Here is a 25,282-nt window from a genome sequence, read left to right on the forward strand (position 1 = left end):
CTGCCCCTGCGCTGCCTGCTGCCCCTGAGCTGCCTCATGTCCCTGCCCCTGAGCTGCCTGCTCTGGCATGCCTGCTGTCCCTGCGTTGCCTGCTGGCCTTGCGCTGTCTGCTGTTCCTGTCCCTGCATTGCCTGCTGCCCCTGCGTTGCCGGCTGGCCTTGCGCTGTCTGCTGTCCCTGTCCTTGCGCCACCTGCTGTCCCTGCGCTGCCTTCTGCCCCTGCACTGCCTGCTCTGCCAGCTGTCCCTGTGCTGCCTCTGCCCCTGCACTGCCTGCTGTCCCTGCCCCTGCGCTACCTGCTGTCCCGGTGCTGTCTGCTGTCCCTGCCTCTGTGCTGCCTGCTGTGCCTGCCCCAGCGTTGCCTGCTGTCCCTGCCTCTGCGCTGCCTGCTGTCCCTGCCCCTGGACTGCCTATTGTCCCTGCCCCAGCGTTGCTTGCTGTCCCTACCCCGGCGCAGCCTGCTGTCCCTGCATGACCTGCTGTCCCTGCGCTGCCTTCTACCCCTGCACTTCCTGCTGTCCCTGCCCCTGCACTGCTTGCTGTCCCTGCCACAGCATTGCCTGCTGTCCCTGCCCCTGTGCTGCCTGCTGTCCCTTGCGTGTCTGCTGTCCCTGCGTTGCCTGCTGGCATTGCGCTGTATGCTGTCTGTTAGACTTAGGGGTCTCTGGTTGGCGCAAGGTTGCCCTTGTGTCAAGCAGGAACCCTCTCCTCTACGTCAGGGCGCAGGATAACCCCTTGTGAATGACCCTTGCTCACCCTCTAGGTGCGTGGCGTGAGCAGCCAAGGCGATTCCTCAGGCGTTGTTGGTTAAGCACTTACAATCACACATACAGTAAATACATCAATCCCCCCAGAAACGGACACCAGACTTGGATATGTAGAAAAACACGCTTCTTTATGTAAAAATAGGTATATATATCTCAGCAGACTTATCACAAGACCAATAACGTTTTCGCTATGCCACCAGGTTGTAAAGCAGGCAAATGTTCTTTGTTCGTAGCTTCAAATAGATACTTTGCAGTCTCTTGCAAATGTTACTTGTGGTTCCAGTACTTACAGCGATCGATTCCTGCGAACGGGGAAATAAGGCGTTGCGGTCCCCGAGCCCGATACTGGAACTTCTTCAGTGATGTGGAGAGTTGGCACAGGTCGGTGCGACTCTCAGCTTGGGAAGTGGTCTTGGGTCCTCGATCAGCGGGTGTGGGCAGGTAGGCAGGCGCGGCCAGCGACCCTCAGCACGGCGGTGCAGGGGGGGTCTCCACAGCGGGGGCGGCGCGGCCTGAGGTGTCCGGGGATAGCGAAGCGGGGTCACAGGGCACGGTCAGTGCAGCTGGATGACCCGGCGTAGATCACAGTCGTCGGACGGTTTCCGGCGGGAGGGGTGATAGCGCGTTCAGCGCGCTCCAGTGGCAGTCGGTGACAGGGGTGCAGGCAACCTAGCCCGGGGACAGAGAGCGGCTCCGGACGGAGCGGGGCTCTCACGGGGTTGCGGCAGGCAAGCTCCTGAGTGTCACGGCCCTAGGAGGGGCGATGAGGGGCGCAGTCTCTTTCCAGCGGGATGCACACACGGCTCGAATCGGAGGACGATCAAAAGCACAGAGAACCCACTGGTCCTGGGGTTCAGTTCAGGGGGCAAGCTCAGATCAAGCCCTTGGAGAATGTTTAAAGCACAAAGCAGCAAAGTCTTCTCAGTAGTCTCTTCCTCTCCTTTCTCAGCAAGGCAAGCAGCAGGCCAGCTCCTCCAGCGTCTTCTTCTCCTTCTAGTCGGGCAGAGGTTCTTTGTGGTAAAACAGGATTCTGATTTCTTAGGAGCCAAGCTCCTACTTTTATACCATGATTCTTTTGTTCTTTAGCGCCAGGGGGCCTGGGCCTGGCTCAGTCCAGTTCTGGAGCACTTTGTTATGGTGACTCTGCTCTTTCCTTTCAGCAGCAGGGCAGAGACATCAGCCGCTCCACAGGGGGCGGCGCCGGCTTTGTGGTGGCAGAGCACAGGTCTATTCAAGAGTCAAGGTGTACTCCTCCCACCCATCCTGGTGTCACCTCTCTACCCACCACCTGGCAGCCAACCTGTCTCTGGGGATTCCCCAACCCTGCTCCTTACTGTTGCTAGGCAGAACACACACACACAGCAGAGGCGGACTGAAATGGCCAGGTCAGTAAATACTAACTTTCTAAAAGTAGTATTTACAAACCCAGGATATTAAAATAAACTTGACTACAAGAAGTATTTTATTATTCTAAGTTCAGGCATACTAAACTTGACATTCTACCATGCTCTCTGAGTCCACTGGGGTCACAGCGTGTAGTGACTCCAGCAGCCCATTCTGGCCTATGGAGAGCAGGTAGCCTTCAATAGTGAAAAACTAAAATGGCTGTAATTCGCTACTAAGACATGCCACACACATCAGGGCATGTCCTACCTTATGCCTACAATGCACCCTGCCCTTGGGCCTACCAGAGGGGTGGCTAATATGTAGGTAAGGGAAGGTTTAGGGACTGGCAAGTGGGGGCACTTGCGTAGTCAGCGCGACGGTCCCAGACCGCGCACAGGGTCTGCGGTGGCAGACCCTAGACACATTTTACAAGGCCGCTTTCTGTGGTTGGCGCAACCAGCGCTGCAAGCCCACCAGCAGCATTGGCATTCACAAGCCCTGGCACCCCTGGTGCACTTTACTGGGGACTGAGAGTGAATCCAATAAACCAATCATGAACATCAATTACAGGTACACTTTACCTAGGGAGCACTTGCACTGCGGCACGGATTAGCCATGGCGCAGTGCCCTGAGCGGACAACACCAGCAAAACAATCGAGGCACACCATCAAAAAGTGGAAGGGAAACTCACGCCAAGGTGCCAGGTCTAACACTGTCCCTGTGTTGCCTGCCGCCCATGCGCTGCCTGCTGTCTCTGCCCCTGCGCCGCCTCCTGCCCCTGTGCTGCCTGCTTTCCCTGTGCTGCCTGCTGCCCCTGCACTGCCTGCTGCCCCTGCGCCGCCTGGCCTGCTGCCCCTGCGCCGCCTGCTGTCCTTGTGGCGCCTGCTGCCCATGCGGCGCCTGCTGTCCCTGGGCCGCCTGCTGTCCCTGTGCTGCCTGCTGCCTCTGCGCCGCCTGCCATGACTGTGCTGCCTGCTATCCCTGCGCCACCTGCGGTCCCTGTGCTGCCTACTGCCCCTGCGCTGCCTGCTGTCCCTGCATTGCCAGCTGCCCCTGTACTGCCTGCTACCCCTGCACTGCCTGCTGCCCCTGCAGTACCTGCTGTCATGTTGGACAGGCCACACGAAGGGCTTGCGCCCCCCCCCGCATGACAGGGCCCAAGCCCCGGCCCCCCAGGCGCGACCCACGAGAATCACCCGCACCCCGTCTCCCGACGGAACTCCTGCCCTCGGACCTCCCTGTAGCACGGGCCCAAGCCACCACCGGCTCCCTCGGCCGGGTCAAGCCGCCATCTTGGGCCCTGCGCCACGAGGCCGCGTGGCCTCCCCCCGACCCTAACCCTGGGCCTGGCCGGCCCCGACATCCCGGCACCACCATCCACCCAGGAGGTGAGCGGATCACTTGGCAGGTCAATGGGAGGACGAAGTGCCAAGGACTCTCCCCTGCCAGGTGACGATCGCCTCCAGCTCCCCCAGGCACCGGCTCCACCCCCCGCTGGGTGTCTGGACACCTTCATCCCGGACCCTCCGACCTCCAAGTGCGAGGGTCCGGACATCAAAGGGCACCTGCCCTATAACTGGAGCAGCTGCGGAGCAGGAAGGCAGTTGTATCCTGGAGTCGAGAGACACCGAGAGAACTCAGCCTTGACGGACTACTGGCGCTGCCGTAGCCCTATCTTGTGATCTATCGTCCTGCCTGCTGGCGCTGCCGCGGCCTTCTGCAACATCCATCCTCATCGGGACCTGCTGGCGCTGCCGCGGCCCGTTGTAACGACCATCTTCACCGGGACCTGCTGGCGCTGCCGCGGACCGTACATCGACCATCTTCACTGGGACCTGCTGGCGCTGCCGCGGCCCGTGTATCGACCATCTTCACTGGGACCTGCTGGCGCTGCCGCGGCCCGTACCAGCTAGACCACCTAAGCTCGAGGATTGTGAGCTACCCATCATACCATCTCAAGTACCAGCCTGGTAACCAGACTGTCCCGCTACCCCCTTTTCCCATCTTGAGAGACTTGAATCGAGGGGACCCCTGAGTCCAGACCTCCTTGTACCTTTTCATCGTACCTTAAGAAGTGCTTATAAAGAACGCTAACTCATCTCCTTGTGTGGTATCTGTCTGTGGGGGGGAAGTTATTTGTCTGTACGATCGCTGGAGACGGCTCTCCCCGGAGACCTCTCCCCTTGTCCTCGGCCGACCCTCCCGGTCCGTCTAACATTGGTGGCCAGCGGCGCGATCCGAATCAACGCGTAATCGTACAGAGAGTAGCTCACCCCACGACAAACCACGATGTCAGCTAAAGATAGCGGTTCCACTGAAAAGTTCCAAATGGATAAGTTGGAAGAGTATAACCACCGCGAACTTAAACAATTCTGCATGGAACTAGGCATTGCTACCACCGGCCTGAGTACCAAAGAGGATTTGAAGCGCGCCCTTGAGTCGTGGGCAGAAACTGGGATCACCGGATCCTCCGACCAAAACAGTGTCGCACCAGAGGGGAACGCCACGGCTCCCGAGGAGAGGGGAACGGGCCTCTCGCAGGAGGAGATCCAGGAAAGAGAAAGGACCAGATTACACGAGTTGGAAATGGCACGACTCAAGATGGACGGTGAACTAAAGTTAGCCGAGCAGAAACTAAATCTAGAGCATCTGCGGCTCCGAGAGGAGCGAGAAGAAAAACAGAGACAGAGAGAGCTTGAGGAAAAAAGAATAACACTCGAACACGAACGCAAACTGGCGGAAATAGAACTTCGGAAACAGAATAAAGAGACGGGGGTGCCTGAGCGACCGCACACCTCAGGGGCAACCGAGAAAAAAGTCCACATCCCCAAGGATGTTGTCCGAGAGTATGTCCGAGAAGACGACATACAGCAGTGGTTCAAAGCCTACGAGATCGCCATGACCTCCCACCGGATCGACCGGAGTGATTGGGGAGCTGGACTATGGGGGAGGTTCGTCAACGAAGGTCGCGATGCCCTGTTGCAGCTCCCAGATCACCAAATGTCGTCCTACGACCACATGAAGGCTGCCCTCCTCACCCGCTACGGCCTCACACCCGAGATGTACCGCCAGAGGTTCAGAGATTGCACCCGGATCCCGGGTACAACTTGGGTGGAGTACGTAAACTATTTCAGCCGAGCCTTCGAGGGGTGGATCAAGGGGAGCCATGTAACGACCTACGAACAACTCTTTAACCTCATGGTATGGGAACACCTGTCGAACAACTGCTTCGTCGAGCTCAGGCAGCACCTCCTCGACAGTAAATTGACCGACCCCCGGCAGCTCGCCGCTGAAGCTGACCGATGGGAGAGCACCCGAGTGAGCCGGAGAGGACCGCACGAGCAGAACCGAAGCAACCAAGGCCAGCACCGTCCTCGGGGAGGAGGAGGAGGCCAGGGGCGAGGGAGAGACACCCTCCCGGCAACACCCGTGGCCAGCACCCCGCCCCCGGCCGGCCGGGGAAACCCCCCGATGCGTCCAGGGTTCCGAGCCAATGTCACGTGCCACCGATGCCAGCGAGTCGGCCATTACGCCAATGACCCGAGCTGCCCGCAGAACCAAACACCCAAGCCCCGCCAGGTAGCTGCCGCCGCCCTGGGGGAAGAACGACTGTCAGAGGAACAGGAAGAGTATGAGCCGGCCCAGCAAGAGTGGGAACCGGCCGCCATGGTTCTAGCGTGCCTAGGGGGAAAAGACATAGTCCCGCGGGCTCCCCTACCCGCCAACACCAGGAAATACGGTCAGTGGGTGACCATTAATGGGCATCGGGCCGAGGCCTTACGTGACACAGGCGCCAGTGTGACGGCCGTCCGCTGTCACCTGGTGAAACCCGAGCAGATCCTGCCGAACATTCTCTGCCCCGTCCGCTCAGCTGACAATTCCGAGAGTCTGTGTCAAATGGCCTGCGTCCCCTTCGAATGGGGAGGGGTCTCCGGCCTGTTGAAAGTGACGGTCCGGGATGATGCCCCCGTGGACTGCCTCCTGGGGAATGACCTTGAGAGTTCCCCATGGGCCACCGTCGAGAGAAGAGAGCACCTGGGGATGCTGGGCCTCCCGGACTGGGCCTGCGTAACCACCCGGTCCAGGGCAGCCCGTGCCGTTCCCCGACCAGAAGAACCGGAATGGCCAGCACCTCCGCCCCCGGTCGCCCCAGTAGAAGACAACGATGAGGCCAACCCCCCGGAGCCAACGACCGAAGGGGACGCGCACCTCCAGGACGTCCCCGGCCTGGCTCAGTGGCGTCAAGAGGGGGGGCCCACCCAAGAACAGTTCCGCCAGGAGCAAAAGACCTGCCCCTCCCTCGAGGGACTCCGCCAACAAGCCAGCGCCCAGAGCGCAGGGGACTCCACCGGAACTCACTGGGTCTACTGGGAGAACGACCTGCTATACAGCGAACAGAGGATCGCAGAGCTAGGGGCCGGTCGAGTACTGGTGGTACCTCTCCGCTTCAGAGACTTCCTGCTCAATCTGGCCCACGATGTCCCCCTGGCTGGACACCTGGGCCAAGACAAAACTTACAGTCGCCTAGTGACCCACTTTTTCTGGCCGAAGATGCGGAACGACGTCCTGAACCACTGCCGGTCCTGCCCCACGTGCCAGGCCAGCGGGAAGAGTGGCCGTAAGCTGAAGGCCCCTCTACAACCCTTCCCGGTGGTCACCACCCCGTTCGAGAGGGTAGGAATAGACATTGTGGGGCCCCTGGACACCCGCACGGCACAAGGACATAGGTTCATCCTAGTACTGGTGGATCACGCCACCCGCTACCCCGAGGCGGTGCCTCTGCGAACGGTAACAGCTCCGGTGGTTGGCCGGGCCCTAATGGGGATCTTCTCCCGGGTGGGCTTCCCCCGAGAAGTCGTCAGCGACCGAGGCACGAACTTCATCTCCAAATACATGAAGTCCCTCTGGCAACAGTGCGGGGTCACCTACCGATTCACGACCCCCTATCACCCCCAAGGGAACGGACTAGTGGAGCGATTCAACCGCACTCTCAAGGGGATGATTGGGGGATTGGAAGAGCCCCTCCGTCGCCAGTGGGATGTACTACTCCCGTGCCTCCTCTTCGCCTACCGAGAAGTTCCCCAGAAGTCCCTCGGTTTTAGCCCTTTCGAACTCCTGTACGGGCACCCTGTGCGAGGGCCCCTCAGCCTAGTCAAAGAAGGTTGGGAGATGGCCCCCCTAAAGACCCCTCCAGACGTCTTCAAGTACCTCCTGGCCCTACGTAATCAGACCCGGCGCTTCAGGGAGATGGCCAAGGCGAACCTCGAGGCCAGCCAGGAAGACATGAAGAGATGGTATGATCACAATGCCTCCTCCGTCGAGTTCGAACCTGGACAACAAGTGTGGGTGATGTCCCCCACCGAACCATGTGCCTTGCAAGATAAGTGGACGGGGCCCTTCAAGGTGGTCGAGCGCAAAAGCCCCGTCACTTACCTCATCGACATGGGGACCACCCGGAACCCCCTTCGGGTCCTCCACACCAACAGACTCAAACCACACTTTGTGCGCTCAGAACTCAGCCTCCTGATGGCTACAGACAGTGGGGCGGAAGAAGACTCCGAGCCTCTCCCTGATCTCCTGAAGACTCAGGAGAAAGACGGTTCCGTGGACGGGGTCCGGCTCTCCGATGCCCTCACCCCAGAGCAACGCCAGGGCTGCCGGGACCTCCTGCTGCGGTTCGCTTCACTGTTCTCCCTCACTCCCGGGGTCACCCCTTGGTGCTTGCACGACGTGGACACCGGGGACAGTCCCCCTGTCCGGCACCGGGCCTACCGCGTACCAGATCGGGTACGGGCCTGCATACAAGAGGAAGTGGCCAAAATGCTCACGATCGGGGTCATCGAGCCCTCGGACAGTCCCTGGGCCAGTCCAGTTGTATTGGTCCCCAAAGCCGCTGCCCCCGGCACCACACCTGAACTGAGATTCTGCGTCGACTACCGGGGCTTGAACGCTGTCACCCGAACCGACGCTCATCCTATCCCCAGAGCAGATGAATTGATCGACCGGCTGGGGGCCGCCCGCTACCTCAGTATCTTCGACCTAACAGCGGGCTACTGGCAGATCGGCCTCACACCCCGAGCTCAAGAACGATCCGCATTCTCTACCCCCGATGGCCACTACCACTTCAAGGTCATGCCCTTTGGCATGAAGAACGCCCCCGCTACATTTCAACGTCTTGTGAACCAGGTCTTGGCGGGGCTCGAAGAGTTCAGCGCTGCCTACCTGGACGATATCGCTGTATACAGCCGCCACTGGTCCGACCACCTCCTCCACCACCAGGAGGTCCTACAGGCCCTCCAGCGGGCCGGCCTCACGATTAAGGCCGGCAAATGCCAAATTGGTCAAGGGTCCGTGACCTACCTGGGGCACCAGGTGGGGAGCGGGCTGGTGGCCCCACTGCAACTTAAGATTGCTGCCATCCAGTCCTGGCAGCCCCCCGTCACTCAGACCGAAGTCCGAGCCTTCTTGGGGCTCACCGGCTACTACCGGCGGTTCGTGAGGGACTACGGCAGCATTGTGGGGCCCCTCACGGGTCTCACGTCCAAGAACCAACCAAAGCGGATTAACTGGACCCCCGATTGTCAAGCGGCCTTCGAAAAGCTGAAGGCCGCCCTGTGCACCGCCCCTGTGCTCCAGGCCCCCGATTACAGTCGGAAATTCGTAGTACAGACAGACGCCTCCGACCACGGCATCGGAGCGGTTCTTTCCCAAGTGAACCCCGAGGGTCATGACCAGCCGGTGGCCTTCATCAGCCGACGTCTCCTGGGCCGAGAACAGCGCTGGAGCACCATCGAGAGGGAGGCCTTCGCAGTGGTGTGGGCCCTCAAAAAGCTCCGGCCCTATCTCTTCGGTACCCACTTCCGGGTACAAACCGACCATAGACCCCTGCAGTGGCTGATGCAGATGCGGGGGGAAAACCCAAAACTATTGCGCTGGTCCATCTTCCTGCAGGGAATGGACTTCACCGTGGAGCACCGACCGGGCCAAGACCACGCCAACGCAGATGGCCTGTCCCGCTTCTTCCGCCTCGACGAAGAGAGTCCCCAAGGAGATGGGTGACTCTCCCCGCCTTCAGCTGGGGGGGACGCATGTTGGACAGGCCACACGAAGGGCTTGCGCCCCCCCCCGCATGACAGGGCCCAAGCCCCGGCCCCCCAGGCGCGACCCACGAGAATCACCCGCACCCCGTCTCCCGACGGAACTCCTGCCCTCGGACCTCCCTGTAGCACGGGCCCAAGCCACCACCGGCTCCCTCGGCCGGGTCAAGCCGCCATCTTGGGCCCTGCGCCACGAGGCCGCGTGGCCTCCCCCCGACCCTAACCCTGGGCCTGGCCGGCCCCGACATCCCGGCACCACCATCCACCCAGGAGGTGAGCGGATCACTTGGCAGGTCAATGGGAGGACGAAGTGCCAAGGACTCTCCCCTGCCAGGTGACGATCGCCTCCAGCTCCCCCAGGCACCGGCTCCACCCCCCGCTGGGTGTCTGGACACCTTCACCCCGGACCCTCCGACCTCCAAGTGCGAGGGTCCGGACATCAAAGGGCACCTGCCCTATAACTGGAGCAGGAAGGCAGTTGTATCCTGGAGTCGAGAGACACCGAGAGAACTCAGCCTTGACGGACTACTGGCGCTGCCGTAGCCCTATCTTGTGATCTATCGTCCTGCCTGCTGGCGCTGCCGCGGCTTTCTGCAACATCCATCCTCGTCGGGACCTGCTGGCGCTGCCGCGGCCCGTTGTAACGACCATCTTCACCGGGACCTGCTGGCGCTGCCGCGGACCGTACATCGACCATCTTCACTGGGACCTGCTGGCGCTGCCGCGGCCCGTGTATCGACCATCTTCACTGGGACCTGCTGGCGCTGCCGCGGCCCGTACCAGCTAGACCACCTAAGCTCGAGGATTGTGAGCTACCCATCATACCATCTCAACTACCAGCCTGGTAACCAGACTGTCCCGCTACCCCCTTTTCCCATCTTGAGAGACTTGAATCGAGGGGACCCCTGAGTCCAGACCTCCTTGTACCTTTTCATCGTACCTTAAGAAGTGCTTATAAAGAACGCTAACTCATCTCCTTGTGTGGTATCTGTCTGTGGGGGGGAAGTTATTTGTCTGTACGATCGCTGGAGACGGCTCTCCCCGGAGACCTCTCCCCTTGTCCTCGGCCGACCCTCCCGGTCCGTCTAACACTGTCCCTGCGCTGCCTGCTGTCCCTGCGCTGCTTGCTGTCCCTGCGCTACCTGCTGTCCCTGCGCTGCCTTCTGTCCCTGCGCTGCCTGCTGCTGACCCTCTTCTGCCTGCTACCCCTGTGCTGCCTGCTGTCCGGCAATGTCTGCTGTCCCTGTTCCTGCACTGCCTGCTGTCCTTGCGCTGCCTGCTGTCCTTGTCCCAGCACTGCCTGCTGTCCCTGCACCGCCTGCTGTCCCTGCACAGTCTGCTGTCCCTGCACCGCCGGCTGTCCCTGTACTGCCTGCTGTCACTGCACCGCCTGCTGTCCCTGCACCACCTGCTGTCCCTGCACTGCCTGCTGTCCGTACATTGCCAAGTGCCTCGATCCTGCGCTGCCTGCTGTCCCTGCCCCTGCACATCCTGCTGTCCTGCACTGCCTGCTGTCACTGCCCCTGCGCTGCCTGCTGTCTCTTCGTTGCCTGCTGTCCCTGTCCGAGCTGCCTTCTGTCCCAGACCCTGCACTGTGTCCTGTCCCTGTGCTGCCCCTGCGCTGCCTGCTCTACCAGCTGTCCCTGTGCTTCCTGCTGCTCCTGCACTGCCTGCTGCCCCTACACTGCCTGCTGTCCCTGTGCTGCCTGCTCTGCCAGCTGTCACTGTGCCGCCTGCTGTCCCTGCACTGCCTGATGCCCCTGCACTACCTGCTGTCCCTGCCCCTGTGCTGCCTGCTGCCCCTGCGCTGCCTGCTGTCCCTGTGCTGTCTGCTGTCCCTGCCCCTGAGCTGCCTGCTGTCCCTGCCCCTGCACTGCATCCTGTCCCTGCACTGCCTGCTGGTCCTGCCCCTGCGTTGTCTGCTGTCCCTACCTCTGTGCTGCCTGCTGTCCCTGCACTGTCCGCTACCCCTGCGCTGCCTGCTGTCCAGGAAATGCCTGCTGTTCCTGCCCCAATGTTGCCTGCTGTCCCTGCTCCTGTGGTGCCTGCTGTCCTGCTGTCCCTAGCATGCCTGCTGTCCCTGCATTGCCTGCTGGCCTTGCACTGTCTGCTGTCCCTGCCCCTACGTGGCCTGCTGCCTCTGCGCTGCCTGCTGTCCCCGCACTGCCTTCTGACCCTGCACTGCCTGCTGCCTCCCCTGTGCTGCCTGCTGCCCCTGCGCTGCCTGCTGCCCCTGCGCTGCCTGCCTCCCCTGCACCGCCTGCTATACCTGCTGCCCCTATGCTGCCTGCTGTTCACTGCCCCTTTGCTGCCTGCTACCCCTGCACTGCCTGCTGCCCATGCGCTGCCTGCTGTCCCTGTGCTGCCTGCTGTTTAAGCCCCTGTGTTGCCTGCTGCCCCTGAACTGCCTGTTGTCTCTGTCCCTGTGCTGCCTGCTGCCCCAGTGGGGTCTGCAGTCCAGCATGGCCTGCTGTCCCTGCTCCTACTACCTGCTGCCCCTGTGCTGCCTGCTGTCCCTGCACCTGCGCTGCCTCTGCGCTGCCTACTACCCCTGCGTTGCCTGCTGCCCTTGAGCTGCCTGCTGTCCCTGAGCTGTCTGCTGTCCCTGTCCCTGCATTGCTGTCTGTCCCTGTGCTGCCTGCTATCCCTCTGCTGTCTGCTATCCCTGCCTCTGCGCTGCCTACCGACCCAGCCCCTGCGCTGCCTTCTGTCCCTGCTCCTGTGCTGCCTGCTGTCCCCGCCCCAGCATTGCCTGCGGTCCTGCCCCTGCGCTGCCTGCTGTCCCTACCTCTGTGCTGCCTGCTGTCCCTGCATTGCCTGCTTTCCCTGCACTGCTCGCTACCCCTGCGCTGCCTGCTGTCCAGGAAATGCCTGCTGTTCCTGCCCCAACGTTGCCTGCTGTCCCTGCTCCTGTGGTGCCAGCTGTCCTGCTGCCTGCTGTCCCTAGCATGCCTGCTGTCCCTGCATTGCCTGCTGGCCTTGCCCCTACGTGGCCTGCTGCCTCTGCACTGCCTGCTATCCCTTCACTGCCTTCTGACCCTGCACTGCCTGCTGCCGCCCCTGTGCTACCTGCTGCCCCTGCGCTGCCTGCTGCCCCTGCGCTGCCTGCCTCTCCTGCACCGCCTGCTATACCTGCACTGCCTGTTTTCCCAGCCCCTGCACTGCCTGCTATCCCTGCCTCTGTGCTGCCTACTGACCCAGCCCCTGTGCTGCCTTCTGTCCCTGCCCCTGTGCTGCCTGCTGTCCCTGCCCCAGCGTTGCCTTCGGTCCTGCACTGCGCTGCTTGCTATCCGTGGCATGCCTTCTGTCCCAGCGTTGCCTGCTGGCCATGTGCTGTCTGCTGTCCCTGTGTTGCCTGCTGCCTATGCGCTGCCTACTGTCCCTGCACCGCCTGCTGTCCCTGTGCTGCCTGCTGTCCCTGTGCCACCTCCTGTCTGTTAGAAAAGGGTAGATGGACCGGGAGGGTCGGCCGGGGACAGGAGGAGAGGTCTCCGGGGAGAGCCGTCTCCAACGATCGTACAGACAAGTAACTTCCCCCCCACAGACAGATACCACACACGGATAAGGTTCAGTGTTCTTTATAAGCACTTCTTAAGGTACGGTTGAATGGTACAAGGAGGTCTGGACTCAGGGGTCCCCTCGATTCAAGTCTCTCAAAGCAGGGTAAGGGGTAGCGGGACAGTCTGTCTACCAGTCAGGTAGTTCGGGTGAGATGATGACTAGCTCACAATCCTCGAGCTTGGTGGCTTAGTTGGTACGGGCCGCGGCAGCGCCAGCAGGTCCCGGTTGAGATGGTCGGTACACGGTCCGCGGCAGCGCCAGCAGGTCCCGGAAAGATGGTCGATGTACGGGCCGCGGCAGCGCCAGCAGGTCCCGACGAGGATGGTCGTTACAACGGGCCGCGGCAGCGCCAGCAGGTCCCGACGAGGATGGTCGTTACAACGGGCCGCGGCAGCGCCAGCAGGTCCCGACGAGGATGGTCGTTACAACGGGCCGCGGCAGCGCCAGCAGGTCCCGACGAGGATGGTCGTTACAACGGGCCGCGGCAGCGCCAGCAGGTCCCGACGAGGATGGAGGTTGCAGAAGGCCGCGGCAGCGCCAGCAGGCAGGACGATGGTTCACAAGAGCGGCTACGGCAGCGCCAGTAGTCCGTCAAGGCTGAGTTCTCTCGGTGTCTCTCGACTCCAGGATACAACTGCCTTCCTGCTCCGGAGCTGCCCCAGTTATAGGGCTGGTGCCCTTTGATGTCCGGACCCTCGCACTTGGAGGTCGGAGGGTCCGGGATGAAGGTGTCCAGACACCCAGCAGGGGGTGGAGCCAGTGCCTGGGGGAGCTGGAGGCGATCGGCACCTGGCGGGGGAGAGCCCTTGACACTTCGTTCTCCCATTGACCTGCCAAGTGGTCCGCTCACCTCCTGGGTGGATGGTGGTGCCGGGATGTCGGGGCCGGCCAGGCCCGGGGTTAGGGTCGGGGTGAGGCCACGCGGCCTCGTGGTGCAGGGCCCAAGATGGCGGCTTGACCCGGCCGGGGAAGCCGGTGGGGCTGGCCCCCGTGATGAGTAGAGGTCCGAGGGCAGAAGATCCGTCGGGAGACGGGGTACAGGTGCTTTTCGTGGGGTATGCCTGGTGGGCCGGAGCTTGGGCCCTGTCGTGCGGGGAGGGAGCAAGCCCTCTGTGTGGCCTGTCCAACATGCGTCCCCCCCAGCTGAAGGCGGGGAGAGTCACCCATCTCCTTGGGGACTCTCTTCGTCGAGGCGGAAAAAGCGGGACAGGCCATCCGCGTTGGCGTGGTCTTGGCCTGGTCGGTGCTCCACGGTGAAGTCCATTCCCTGCAGGGAAATGGACCAGCGCAAGAGTTTTGGGTTCTCCCCCCGCATCTGCATCAGCCACTGCAGGGGTCGATGGTCGGTTTGTACCCGGAAGTGGGTACCGAAGAGATAGGGTCGGAGCTTTTTGAGGGCCCACACTACTGCGAATGCCTCCCTCTCGATGGTGCTCCAACGCTGTTCTCGGGCCAGGAGACGTCGACTGATGAAGGCCACCGGCTGGTCATGACCTTCGGGGTTTAACTGAGAAAGGACGGCTCCGATGCCGTGGTCGGAGGCGTCGGTCTGCACCACAAATTCCCGACTGTAATCGGGGGCCTGGAGCACAGGGGCGGTGCACAGGGCGGCCTTCAGCTTCTCGAAGGCCGCTTGACAATCAGGAGTCCAGTTAATCCGCTTCGGTTGGTTCTTGGACGTGAGACCCGTGAGAGGCCCCACGATGCTGCCGTAGTCCTTCACGAACCGCCGGTAGTAGCCGGTGAGCCCCAAGAAGGCTCGGACCTCGGTCTGGGTGACGGGGGGCTGCCAGGACTGGATGGCAGCAATCTTAAGTTGTAGCGGGGCCACCAGCCCGCTTCCCACTTGGTGCCCAAGGTAGGTCACAGACCCTTGGCCAATTTGGCACTTGCCGGCCTTAATGGTGAGGCCGGCCCGCTGGAGGGCTTGTAGGACCTCTTGGAGGTGACGGAGGTGGTCGGACCAGTGGCGGCTGTATACAGCGATATCGTCCAGGTAGGCAGCGCTGAACTCTTCGAGCCCCGCCAAGACCTGGTTCACAAGGCGTTGAAACGTGGCGGGGGCATTCTTCATGCCAAAGGGCATGACCTTGAATTGATAGTGGCCATCGGGGGTAGAGAAGGCTGACCGTTCCTGAGCCCTGGGTGTGAGGCCGATCTGCCAGTAGCCCGCTGTTAGGTCGAAGATACTAAGGTAGCGGGCGGCCCCCAGCCGGTCGATCAGCTCGTCTGCTCGGGGGATAGGATGCGCGTCGGTCCGGGTGACAGCGTTCAAGCCCCGGTAGTCGACGCAGAATCTCAGTTCGGGTGCGGTGCCGGGGGCAGCGGCTTTGGGAACCAATACAACCGGACTGGCCCAGGGACTGTCCGAGGGCTCGATGACCCCGATCGTGAGCATCTTGGCCACTTCCTCCTGTATGCAGGCCCGTACCCGATCTGGTACGCGGTAGGCCCGGTGTCGGACAGGGGGACTGTCCCCGGTGTCTACGTCGTGCAAACACCAAGGGGTGACCCCGGGGGTGAGGGAGAACAGGGCAGCGAACTGCAGCAGGAGGTTCCGGCAGTCCTGGCGTTGCTCCGAAGTGAGGGCGTCAGAGAGCCGGACCCCGTCCACGGAGCCGTCATTCTCCTGAGTCTTCAGGAGATCCGGGAGGGGTTCGGAGTCTTCTTCTGCACCACTGTCCGTAGCCATCAGGAGGCTAAGTTCTGAGCGCACAAAGTGTGGTTTGAGTCGGTTGGTGTGGAGGACCCGAAGGGGGTTCCGGGAGGTCCCCATGTCGATGAGGTAAGTGACGGGGCTTTTGCGCTCGACCACTTTGAAGGGCCCCGTCCACTTATCTTGCAAGGCACATGGTTCGGTGGGGGACATCACCCATACTTGTTGTCCGGGCTCGAACTCAACGGAGGAGGCATGGTGATCATACCACCTCTTCATGTCCTCCTGGCTGGCCTCGAGGTTCGCCTTGGCCATCTGTCTGAAGCGCCGGGTCTGATTGCGTAGGGCCAGGATGTATTTGAAGACGTCTGGAGGGGTCTTTAGGGGGGCCATCTCCCAACCTTCTTTTACTAGGCTGAGGGGCCCTCGCACAGGGTGCCCGTACAGGAGTTCGAAAGGGCTAAAACCGAGGGACTTCTGGGGAACTTCTCGGTAAGCGAAGAGGAGGCACGGGAGTAGTACATCCCACTGGCGACGGAGGGGCTCTTCCAATCCCCCAATCATCCCCTTGAGAGTGCGGTTAAAACGCTCCACTAGTCCGTTCCCTTGGGGGTGATAGGGGGTCGTGAATCTGTAGGTGACCCCGCATTGTTGCCAGAGGGACTTCATGTATTTGGATATAAAGTTCGTGCCTCGGTCGCTGACGACTTCTCGGGGGAAGCCTACCCGGGAGAAGATCCCCATTAGGGCCCGGCCAACCACCGGAGCTGTCACGGTCCGTAGGGGCACCGCCTCGGGGTAGCGGGTGGCATGGTCCACCAGTACTAAGATGAACCTGTGTCCTTGTGCCGTGCGGGGGTCCAGAGGCCCCACAATGTCTATCCCCACCCTCTCGAACGGGGTGGTGACCACAGGGAAGGGTTGCAGAGGGGCTTTCAGCTTCCAACCACTCTTCCCGCTGGCTTGGCATGTGGGGCAAGATCGGCAGTGGTTCAGGACGTCGTTCCTCATTTTCGGCCAGAAAAAGTGGGTTACTAGGCGGCTGTACGTTTTGTCCTGGCCCAGGTGTCCAGCCAGGGGGACATCGTGTGCCAGGTTGAGCAGAAAGTCTCTGAAGCGGAGAGGTACCACCAGTACCCGACCGGCCCCCAGCTCGGCGATTCTTTGCTCGCTGTATAGCAGGTCGTTATCCCAGTAGACCCAGTGAGTTCCGGTGGCGTCCCCTGCATTCTGGGCGCTGGCTTGTTGGCGGAGTCCCTCGAGGGAGGGACAGGTCTTTTGTTCCTGGCGGAACTGTTCTTGGGTGGGCCCCCCTTCTTGACGCCACTGAGCCAGGTCAGGAAGGTCCTGGGATTGCGCGTCCCCTTCGGTCGTCGGGTCTGGGGGGCTGGCCTTGTCGTTGTCTTCTACTGGGGCGACCGGGGGCGGAGGTGCCGGCCATTCCGGTTCTTCTGATCGAGGGACGGCACGGGCGGCCAAGGACCGGGTGGTTATGCAGGCCCAGTCCGGGAGGCCCAGCATCCCCAGGTGCTCTCTTCTCTCAACGGTGGCCCACGGGGAACTCTCGAGGTCATTCCCCAGGAGGCAGTCCACGGGGGCATCGTCCCGGACCGTCACCTTCAACAGGCCGGAGACCCCTCCCCATTCGAATGGGACGCAGGCCATTTGACACATACTTTCAGAGTTGTCTGCCGAGCGGACGGGGCAGAGAATGTTCGGCAGTATCTGCTCGGGCTTCACCAGGTGACAGCGGACGGCCGTCACACTGGCGCCTGTGTCACGCAAGGCCTCGGCTCGCTGTCCATTAATGGTCACCCACTGACCGTATTTCCTGGTGTTAGCGGGTAGGGGAGCCCGCGGGACCATGTCTCTTCCCCCTAAGCACGCCAGGACCATGGCGGCCGGCTCCCACTCTTGCTGGGCCGGCTCATACTCTTCTGGTTCCTCCGATGATCGCTCTTCCCCCAGGGCGGCGGCAGCTACCTGGCGGGGCTTGGGTGCTTGGTTCTGCGGGCAGCTCGGGTCATTGGCGTAGTGGCCGACTCGCTGGCATCGGTGGCACGTGACGTTGGCTCGGGCCCCAGGACGCCACGGGGGGTTGCCCCGGCTGGCCGGAGGCGGGGTGCTGGCCACGGGTGTTGTTGGCAAGGCGTCTCTTCCTCGCCCCTGGCCCCCTCCTCCTCCCCGAGGACGGTGCTGGCCTGGGTTGCTTCTGTTCTGTTCGTGTGGCCCCCTCCGGCCCACTCGGGTGCTTTCCCATCGGTCAGCTTCGGCGGCGAGCTGCCGGGGGTCAGTCAGCTTACTGTCGAGGAGGTGCTGCCTGAGCTCGACGAAACAGTTGTTCGACAGGTGCTCCCATACCATAAGGTTAAAGAGTTGTTCGTAAGTGGTGACATGGCTCCCCCTTATCCAACCCTCGAAGGCACGGCTGAAATAGTTCACGTATTCTACCCAAGTTGTACCTGGGATCCGGGTGCAATCTCTGAACCTCTGGCGGTACACCTCGGGTGTGAGGCCGTAGCGGGTGAGGAGGGCAGCCTTCATGTGGTCGTAGGACGACATTTGGTGATCTGGGAGCTGCAGTAGGGCATCGCGACCCTTGTTGATAAACCTCCCCCAAAGTCCGGCTCCCCAATCACTCCGGTCGATCCGGTGGGAGGTCATGGCGATCTCGTAGGCTTTAAACCACTGTTGTATGTCGTCTTCTCGGACATACTCGCGGACAACATCCTTGGGGATGTGGACTTTTTTCTCGATTGGCCCCGGGGTATGTGGTCGCTCAGGCACCCCCAGTTCTTTATTTTGTTTCCGAAGTTCTATCTCCGCTAGTTGGCGCTCGTGCTCGAGCGTTATTTTTTTCTCCTCCAGCTCTCTCTGTCTCTGCTTCTCTTCTCGTTCATCTCGGAGCCGCATATGCTCGAGGTTGAGTTTCTGTTCAGCTAACTTGAGTTCCCCATCCATCTTGAGTCGTGCCATTTCCAACTCGTGCAATCGGGTTCTTTCTCTTTCTCGGATCTCCTCCTGCGAGAGGCCCGTTCCCCGCTCCTCGGGAGCCGTGGCGTTCCCCTCTGGTGTGATGCTGCTTTGGTCGGAGGGTCCGGCGACCCCAGTTTCTGTCCACGACTCTAGGGCGTGCTTTAGATCATCCTTGGTACTCAGGCCGGTGGTAGCAATGCCAAGTTCTATGCAGAATTGTCTCAGTTCGCGGTGGTTGTATTCTTCTAATTTATCCATTTGGAAATTCTCGGTGGAGCTGCTATCTTTGGCTGACATCGTGTTTTTGTCGTGGGGTGAGCTACTCTCTGTACGATTACGCGTTGATTCGGATCGCGCCGCTGGCCACCAATGTTAGAAAGGGTAGATGGACCGGGAGGGTCGGCCGGGGACAGGAGGAGAGGTCTCCGGGGAGAGCCGTCTCCAACGATCGTACAGACAAGTAACTTCCCCCCCACAGACAGATACCACACACGGATAACGTTCAGTGTTCTTTATAAGCACTTCTTAAGGTACGGTTGAATGGTACAAGGAGGTCTGGACTCAGGGGTCCCCTCGATTCAAGTCTCTCAAAGCAGGGTAAGGGGTAGCGGGACAGTCTGTCTACCAGTCAGGTAGTTCGGGTGAGATGATGACTAGCTCACAATCCTCGAGCTTGGTGGCTTAGTTGGTACGGGCCGCGGCAGCGCCAGCAGGTCCCGGTTGAGATGGTCGGTACACGGTCCGCGGCAGCGCCAGCAGGTCCCGGAAAGATGGTCGATGTACGGGCCGCGGCAGCGCCAGCAGGTCCCGACGAGGATGGTCGTTACAACGGGCCGCGGCAGCGCCAGCAGGTCCCGACGAGGATGGTCGTTATAACGGGCCGCGGCAGCGCCAGCAGGTCCCGACGAGGATGGTCGTTACAACGGGCCGCGGCAGCGCCAGCAGGTCCCGACGAGGATGGTCGTTACAACGGGCCGCGGCAGCGCCAGCAGGTCCCGACGAGGATGGAGGTTGCAGAAGGCCGCGGCAGCGCCAGCAGGCAGGACGATGGTTCACAAGAGCGGCTACGGCAGCGCCAGTAGTCCGTCAAGGCTGAGTTCTCTCGGTGTCTCTCGACTCCAGGATACAACTGCCTTCCTGCTCCGGAGCTGCCCCAGTTATAGGGCTGGTGCCCTTTGATGTCCGGACCCTCGCACTTGGAGGTCGGAGGGTCCGGGATGAAGGTGTCCAGACACCCAGCAGGGGGTGGAGCCAGTGCCTGGGGGAGCTGGAGGCGATCGGCACCTGGCGGGGGAGAGCCCTTGACACTTCGTTCTCCCATTGACCTGCCAAGTGGTCCGCTCACCTCCTGGGTGGATGGTGGTGCCGGGATGTCGGGGCCGGCCAGGCCCGGGGTTAGGGTCGGGGTGAGGCCACGCGGCCTCGTGGTGCAGGGCCCAAGATGGCGGCTTGACCCGGCCGGGGAAGCCGGTGGGGCTGGCCCCCGTGATGAGTAGAGGTCCGAGGGCAGAAGATCCGTCGGGAGACGGGGTACAGGTGCTTTTCGTGGGGTATGCCTGGTGGGCCGGAGCTTGGGCCCTGTCGTGCGGGGAGGGAGCAAGCCCTCTGTGTGGCCTGTCCAACACTGTCCCTGCGCTGCCTGTTGTCTCTGCGCTGTCCCTGCGCTGCCTGCTGCCCCTGTGCTGCCTGCTGTTCCTGTGCCGCCTGCTGTCCCTGCACCGCCTTCTGCGCCTGCGCCCCCTGCTGTCCCCTGGGCCACCTGCCGTCCTGCGCTGCCTGCTGCACCTGCGCTGCCTGCTGCCCCTGCACTGCCTGCTGCCCCTGCACTGCCTACTGTCCCTGGGCTGTCTGCTGTCCCTGCACTGCCTGCAGTCCCTGGGCTGCCTGCTGCCCTGCTCTGCCTGCTGTTCCTATGCTGTCTGTTGTCCCTGCCCCTGCGCTGCCTGCTGTTCCTGCGCTGCTTGCTGTCCCTGCCCTACCTGCTGTCCCAATGCTGCCTTCTGTCCCTGCACTGCCTGCTGCTGCCTCTGCGCTGCCTGCTGCCCCTGCGTTGCCTGCTGTCCCTGCGCTGCCTGCTGTCCCTGCCTGCTATAACTACGCTGCCTGCTGTCCCTGCGCTACCTGCAGATCCTGTTCCTGCACTACCTGCTGTCCTGGTCCCTGCACTGTTTGCTGTCCCTGTCCCTGTGCTGCCTGCTGTCCCTGCGCCGCCTGCTGTCCCTGCGCCGCCTGCTGTCCTTGAACCACCTGCGGTCCCTGCACCGCCTGCTGTCCCTGCGCTGCCTGCTGTCCCTGCTCCTGGTGTTCCTGCTGCGCCTGCTGTCCCTTCCCCTGCTGTCCCTGCGCTGCCTGCTGTCCTTGCGCCACCTGGTGTCCCTGCACTGCCTACTGCTCCTGTACTGCCTGCTGTCCCTGCACCGCCTACTGTCCCTGCACCGCCTGCTGTCCCTACACTGCCTACTGTCCCAGCGCTGCCTGCTGTGCTGCGCTGCGCCTGCGCTTCCTGCTGTCCGTGCATTGACAGCTGCCCCTGCACGGCTGTCTGTCCCTTCGCTGCCTGCTGCTCCTGCATTACCTGCTGTCCCTGCACTGCCTGCTGTCCCTGCACCTGTGCTGCCTGCTGTCCCTGCCCCTGAGCTGCCTGCTGTCCCTCCAATGCCTGCTGCCCCTGCATTGCCTGTTGCCCCAGACCCTGCTCTGCCTGCTGCCCCTGCTCTGCAAGCTGTCCCTGTGCCACCTGCTGCCTCAGCGCTGCCTGCTGTTCCTGGTGTGTCTGCTGTCCCTGCATTGCCTGCTGTCCCTGCGCTGTCTGATGTTCCTGTGCTGCCTGCAGCCCATGCTCTGACTGCTGTCCCTGCACCGCCTGCTGCCCCTGTGCTGCCTGCTGTCCGTGCGGCACCTGCTGTCCCTGCGCTGCCTGTTGTCCCTGCGCTGCCTCCTATTCCTGCGCTGCCAGCTGCCCCTGTGCTGCCTGCTATCCCTGCGCTGCCTGCTGTCCCTGCACCACCTGCTGCGCTTGCGCCGCCTGCTGTCCCTCGGCTGCCTGCTGTCCCTGCGCTGCCTGCTATAACTACGCTGCCTGCTGTCTCTGCGCTACCTGCAGTCCCTGTCCCAGCACTGCCTGCTGTCCCTGTGCCGCCTGCTGTCCTTGCACCACCTGGTGTCCCTGCACTGCCTGCTATCCCTGCGCCACCTTCTTTTCACTGTGCTGCCTGCTGTCCCTGCTCTGCCTGCTGTCCCTGCACTGCCTGCTGTCCCTGCACCACCAGCTGTTCCTGCACCGCCTGCTGTTTCTGCACCACTTGCTGTCCCTGTACCGCCTGCTGTCCCTGTACCGCCTGCTGTCCCTGCACCGCCTGCTGTCCCTGCGCTGCCTGCTATAACTACGCTGCCTGCTGTCTCTGCGCTACCTGCAGTCCCTGTCCCAGCACTGCCTGCTGTCCCTGTGCCGCCTGCTGTCCTTGCACCACCTGGTGTCCCTGCACTGCCTGCTATCCCTGCGCCACCTGCTGTCCCTGTGCTGCCTGCTGTCCCTGCACTGCCTGCTGTCCCTGCACTGCCTGCTGTCCCTGCACCACCAGCTGTTCCTGCACCGCCTGCTGTCCCTGCACCGCCTGCTGTCCCTAAGCTGCCTGCTGTCCCTACTCCTGGTGTGCCTGCTGCGCCTGCTGTCCCTTCCCCTGCGCTTGCTGACCCTGCGCTGCCTGCTGTCCTTGTGCCACCTGGTCTCCCTGCGCCCCCTGCTGTCCTTGTGCCACCTGTACTGCCTGCTGTCCCTGAACTGCCTGCTGTCCCTGCACCGCCTTCTGTTCCTGCACTGCCTGCTGTCCCTGCGCTGCCTGCTGCGCTTGCGCTGCCTGTGCATTGCCAACTGCCCCTGCACTGCCGTCTGTGCCTGTGCTGCCTGCTGCTCCTGCATTGCCTGCTGTCACTGCACTGCCTGCTGTCCCTGTGCTGCCTGCTCTGCCAGCTGTCCCTGTGCCGCCTGCTGCCCCTGCACTGCCTTCTGCCCCTGCACTACCTGCTGTCGCTGAGCTGCCTGCTGTCCCTCCATTGCCTGCCACCCCTGCTCTGCCTGGTGTCCCAGACCCTGCGCTGCGTCCTGCCCCTGCCCTGCCTGCTGCCCCTGAGCTGCCTGCTCTGCCAGCTGTCCCTGTGCCACCTGCTGCCCCTGCACTGCCTGCTGCCCCTGCACTGCCTGCTGTCCCTGCACCACCTACTGCGCTTGCGCCGCCTGCTGTCCCTCGGCTACCTGCTGTCCCTGCGCTGCCTGCTATAACTACGCTGCCTGCTGTCTCTGCGCTACCTGCAGTCCCTGTCCCAGCACCGCCTGCTGTCCTTGCACCACCTGGTGTCCCTGCACTGCCTACTGCTCCTGTACTGCCTGCTGTCCCTGCACCGCCTGCTGTCCCTGCACCGCCTGCTATCCCTACACTGCCTACTGTCCCTGCGCTGCCTGCTGTGCTGTGCTGCGCCTGCGCTTCCTGCTGTCCGTGCATTGCCAGCTGCCCCTGCACGGCTGTCTGTCCCTTCGCTGCCTGCTGTCCCTGCCCCTGTGCTGCCTGCTGTCCCTGCCCCTGAGCTGCCTGCTGTCCCTCCATTGCCTGCTGCCCCTGCATTGCCTGTTGCCCCAGACCCTGCTCTGCCTGCTGCCCCTGCACTGCCTGCTGCCCCTGCGCTGCCTGCTCTGCAAACTGTCACTGTGCCACCTGCTGCCTCAACGCTGCCTGCTGTCCCTGGTGTGCCTGCTGTCCCTGCATTGCCTGCTGTCCCTGTGCTGTCTGATGTTCCTGCGTTGCCTGCAGCCCATGCTCTGACTGCTGTCCCTGCACCGCCTGCTGCCCCTGTGCTGCCTGCTGTCCGTGCGCCACCTGCTGTCCCTGCGCTGCCTGTTGTCCCTGCGCTGCCTCCTATTCCTGCGCTGCCAGCTGCCCCTGCGCTGCCTGCTATCCCTGCGCTGCCTGCTGTCCCTGCACCACCTGCTGCGCCTGCGCCGCCTGCTGTCCCTGGGCTGCCTGCTGTTCCTGCGCTGCCTGCTATAACTACGCTGCCTGCTGTCCCTGCGCTACCTGCAGTCCTTGTCCCAGCACTGCCTGCTGTCCCTGTGCTGCCTGCTGTCCCTGCACTGCCTGCTGTCCCTGCACTGCCTGCTGTCCCTGCACCACCAGCTGTTCCTGCACCGCCTGCTGTTTCTGCACCACTTGCTGTCCCTGTACCGCCTGCTGTCCCTGTACCGCCTGCTGTCCCTGTACCGCCTGCTGTCCCTGCACCGCCTGCTGTCCCTAAGCTGCCTGCTGTCCCTACTCCTGGTGTGCCTGCTGCGCCTGCTGTCCCTTACCCTGCGCTTGCTGACCCTGCGCTGCCTGCTGTCCTTGTGCCACCTGGTCTCCCTGTGCCACCTGCTGTCCTTGTGCCACCTGGTGTCACTGCACTGCCTGCTGCTCCTGTACTGCCTGCTGTCCCTGAACTGCCTGCTGTCCCTGCAACGCCTTCTGTTCCTGCACTGCCTGCTGTCCCTGCGCTGCCTGCTGCGCTTGCGCTGCCTGTGCATTGCCAACTGCCCCTGCACTGCCGTCTGTGCCTTTGCTGCCTGCTGCTCCTGCATTGCCTGCTGTCACTGCACTGCCTGCTGTCCCTGTGCTGCCTGCTCTGCCAGCTGTCCCTGTGCCGCCTGCTGCCCCTGCACTGCCTGCTGCCCCTCCATTGCCTGCCACCCCTGCTCTGCCTGGTGTCCCAGACCCTGTGCTGCGTCCTGCCCCTGCCCTGCCTGCTGCCCCTGAGCTGCCTGCTCTGCCAGCTGTCCCTGTGCCACCTGCTGCCCCTGCACTGCCTGCTGCCCCTGCACTGCCTGCTGTCCCTGCGCCACCTGCACTGCCTGCTGTCCCTGCCCCTGCGCTTCCTGCTGTCCCTGCCTTTGTGCTGCCTACTGTTCCTGCATTGCCTTCTTCCCCTGCGCTGCCTGCTACCCCAGCGCTGCCTGCAGTCCAGGAAAGGTCTGCTTTTCCTGCCCCAGTGTTGCCTGCTATCCCTGCTCCTGTGCTGCCTGCTGTCCTGCTGCCTGCTGTCCCTAGCGTGCCTGCTGTCCCTGCGTTGCTTGCTGGCCTTGTGCTGTCTGCTGTCCCTGCGCTGCCTGCTGCCCCTGCGATGCCTGCTGTCCCTGCGCTGCCTGCTGCCCATGAGCTGCCTTCTGTCCCTGCGCTGCCTGCTGTCCCTGCACTGCCTGCTGTCCCTGCGCCACCAGCTGTTTCTACGCTGCCTGCTGTCCCTGTGCTGCCTGCTGTCCCTGCACTGCCTGCTGTCCCTGTCCCTGCGCTGCTGCTGTCCCTGCGCTGCCTGCTGTCCCTGAGCTGCCTGCTGTCCCTGCCCCTGGTCTGCTTGCTCTGACGCTATTTCTTACACGTACACGGAGATCCGAGAACTGTTAAATACTGACATTCTCGTCGACCGCGAGCACACAACTAACCTGACGTGGACAGACGAGGACGTCTAACTCTATTATCTAGATCGCCTTGGCGGCTTCTTTAATTATTTCCACCGGCTGGTGAAGACTAAGTTCAAGTTTATACACAGACCACAATCCAGGGATGTGAGTCTAAGGTGTCAGCCCTGACATTAGGACTTCCAGTTTTCTGCTGTCATCCCCTTCATCCCCTACTCTCCTGATGAAGACCTGCCTCTGATGCCTAATAAGCTGCACAATTGCTAAGGGTCGAAACGTCGACGTTACTGTCTCAAATTAGTCCACACAATTTCCCTGACTTGAACTGAAAATCATTACTTCTGTTGGGATCTATGCATTTATCCTTGGACTTGAATGATAAATATCTCCTTGTGTTATGT

General features: G+C 62.2%; 1 protein-coding gene across 1 annotated transcript in view; it reads right to left on the bottom strand.

The window, feature by feature from the left end:
* The window catches only part of LOC146788808 (SLAIN motif-containing protein-like), a 418,592-nt gene that overhangs the window by 311,224 nt on the left and 82,086 nt on the right, over positions 1–25,282 (bottom strand). The gene's annotated exons all lie outside the window — the stretch shown is intronic.

The sequence above is a fragment of the Triturus cristatus genome, chromosome 10, assembly GCF_964204655.1.
Source record: "Triturus cristatus chromosome 10, aTriCri1.1, whole genome shotgun sequence".
NCBI lineage: Eukaryota > Metazoa > Chordata > Amphibia > Caudata > Salamandridae > Triturus > Triturus cristatus.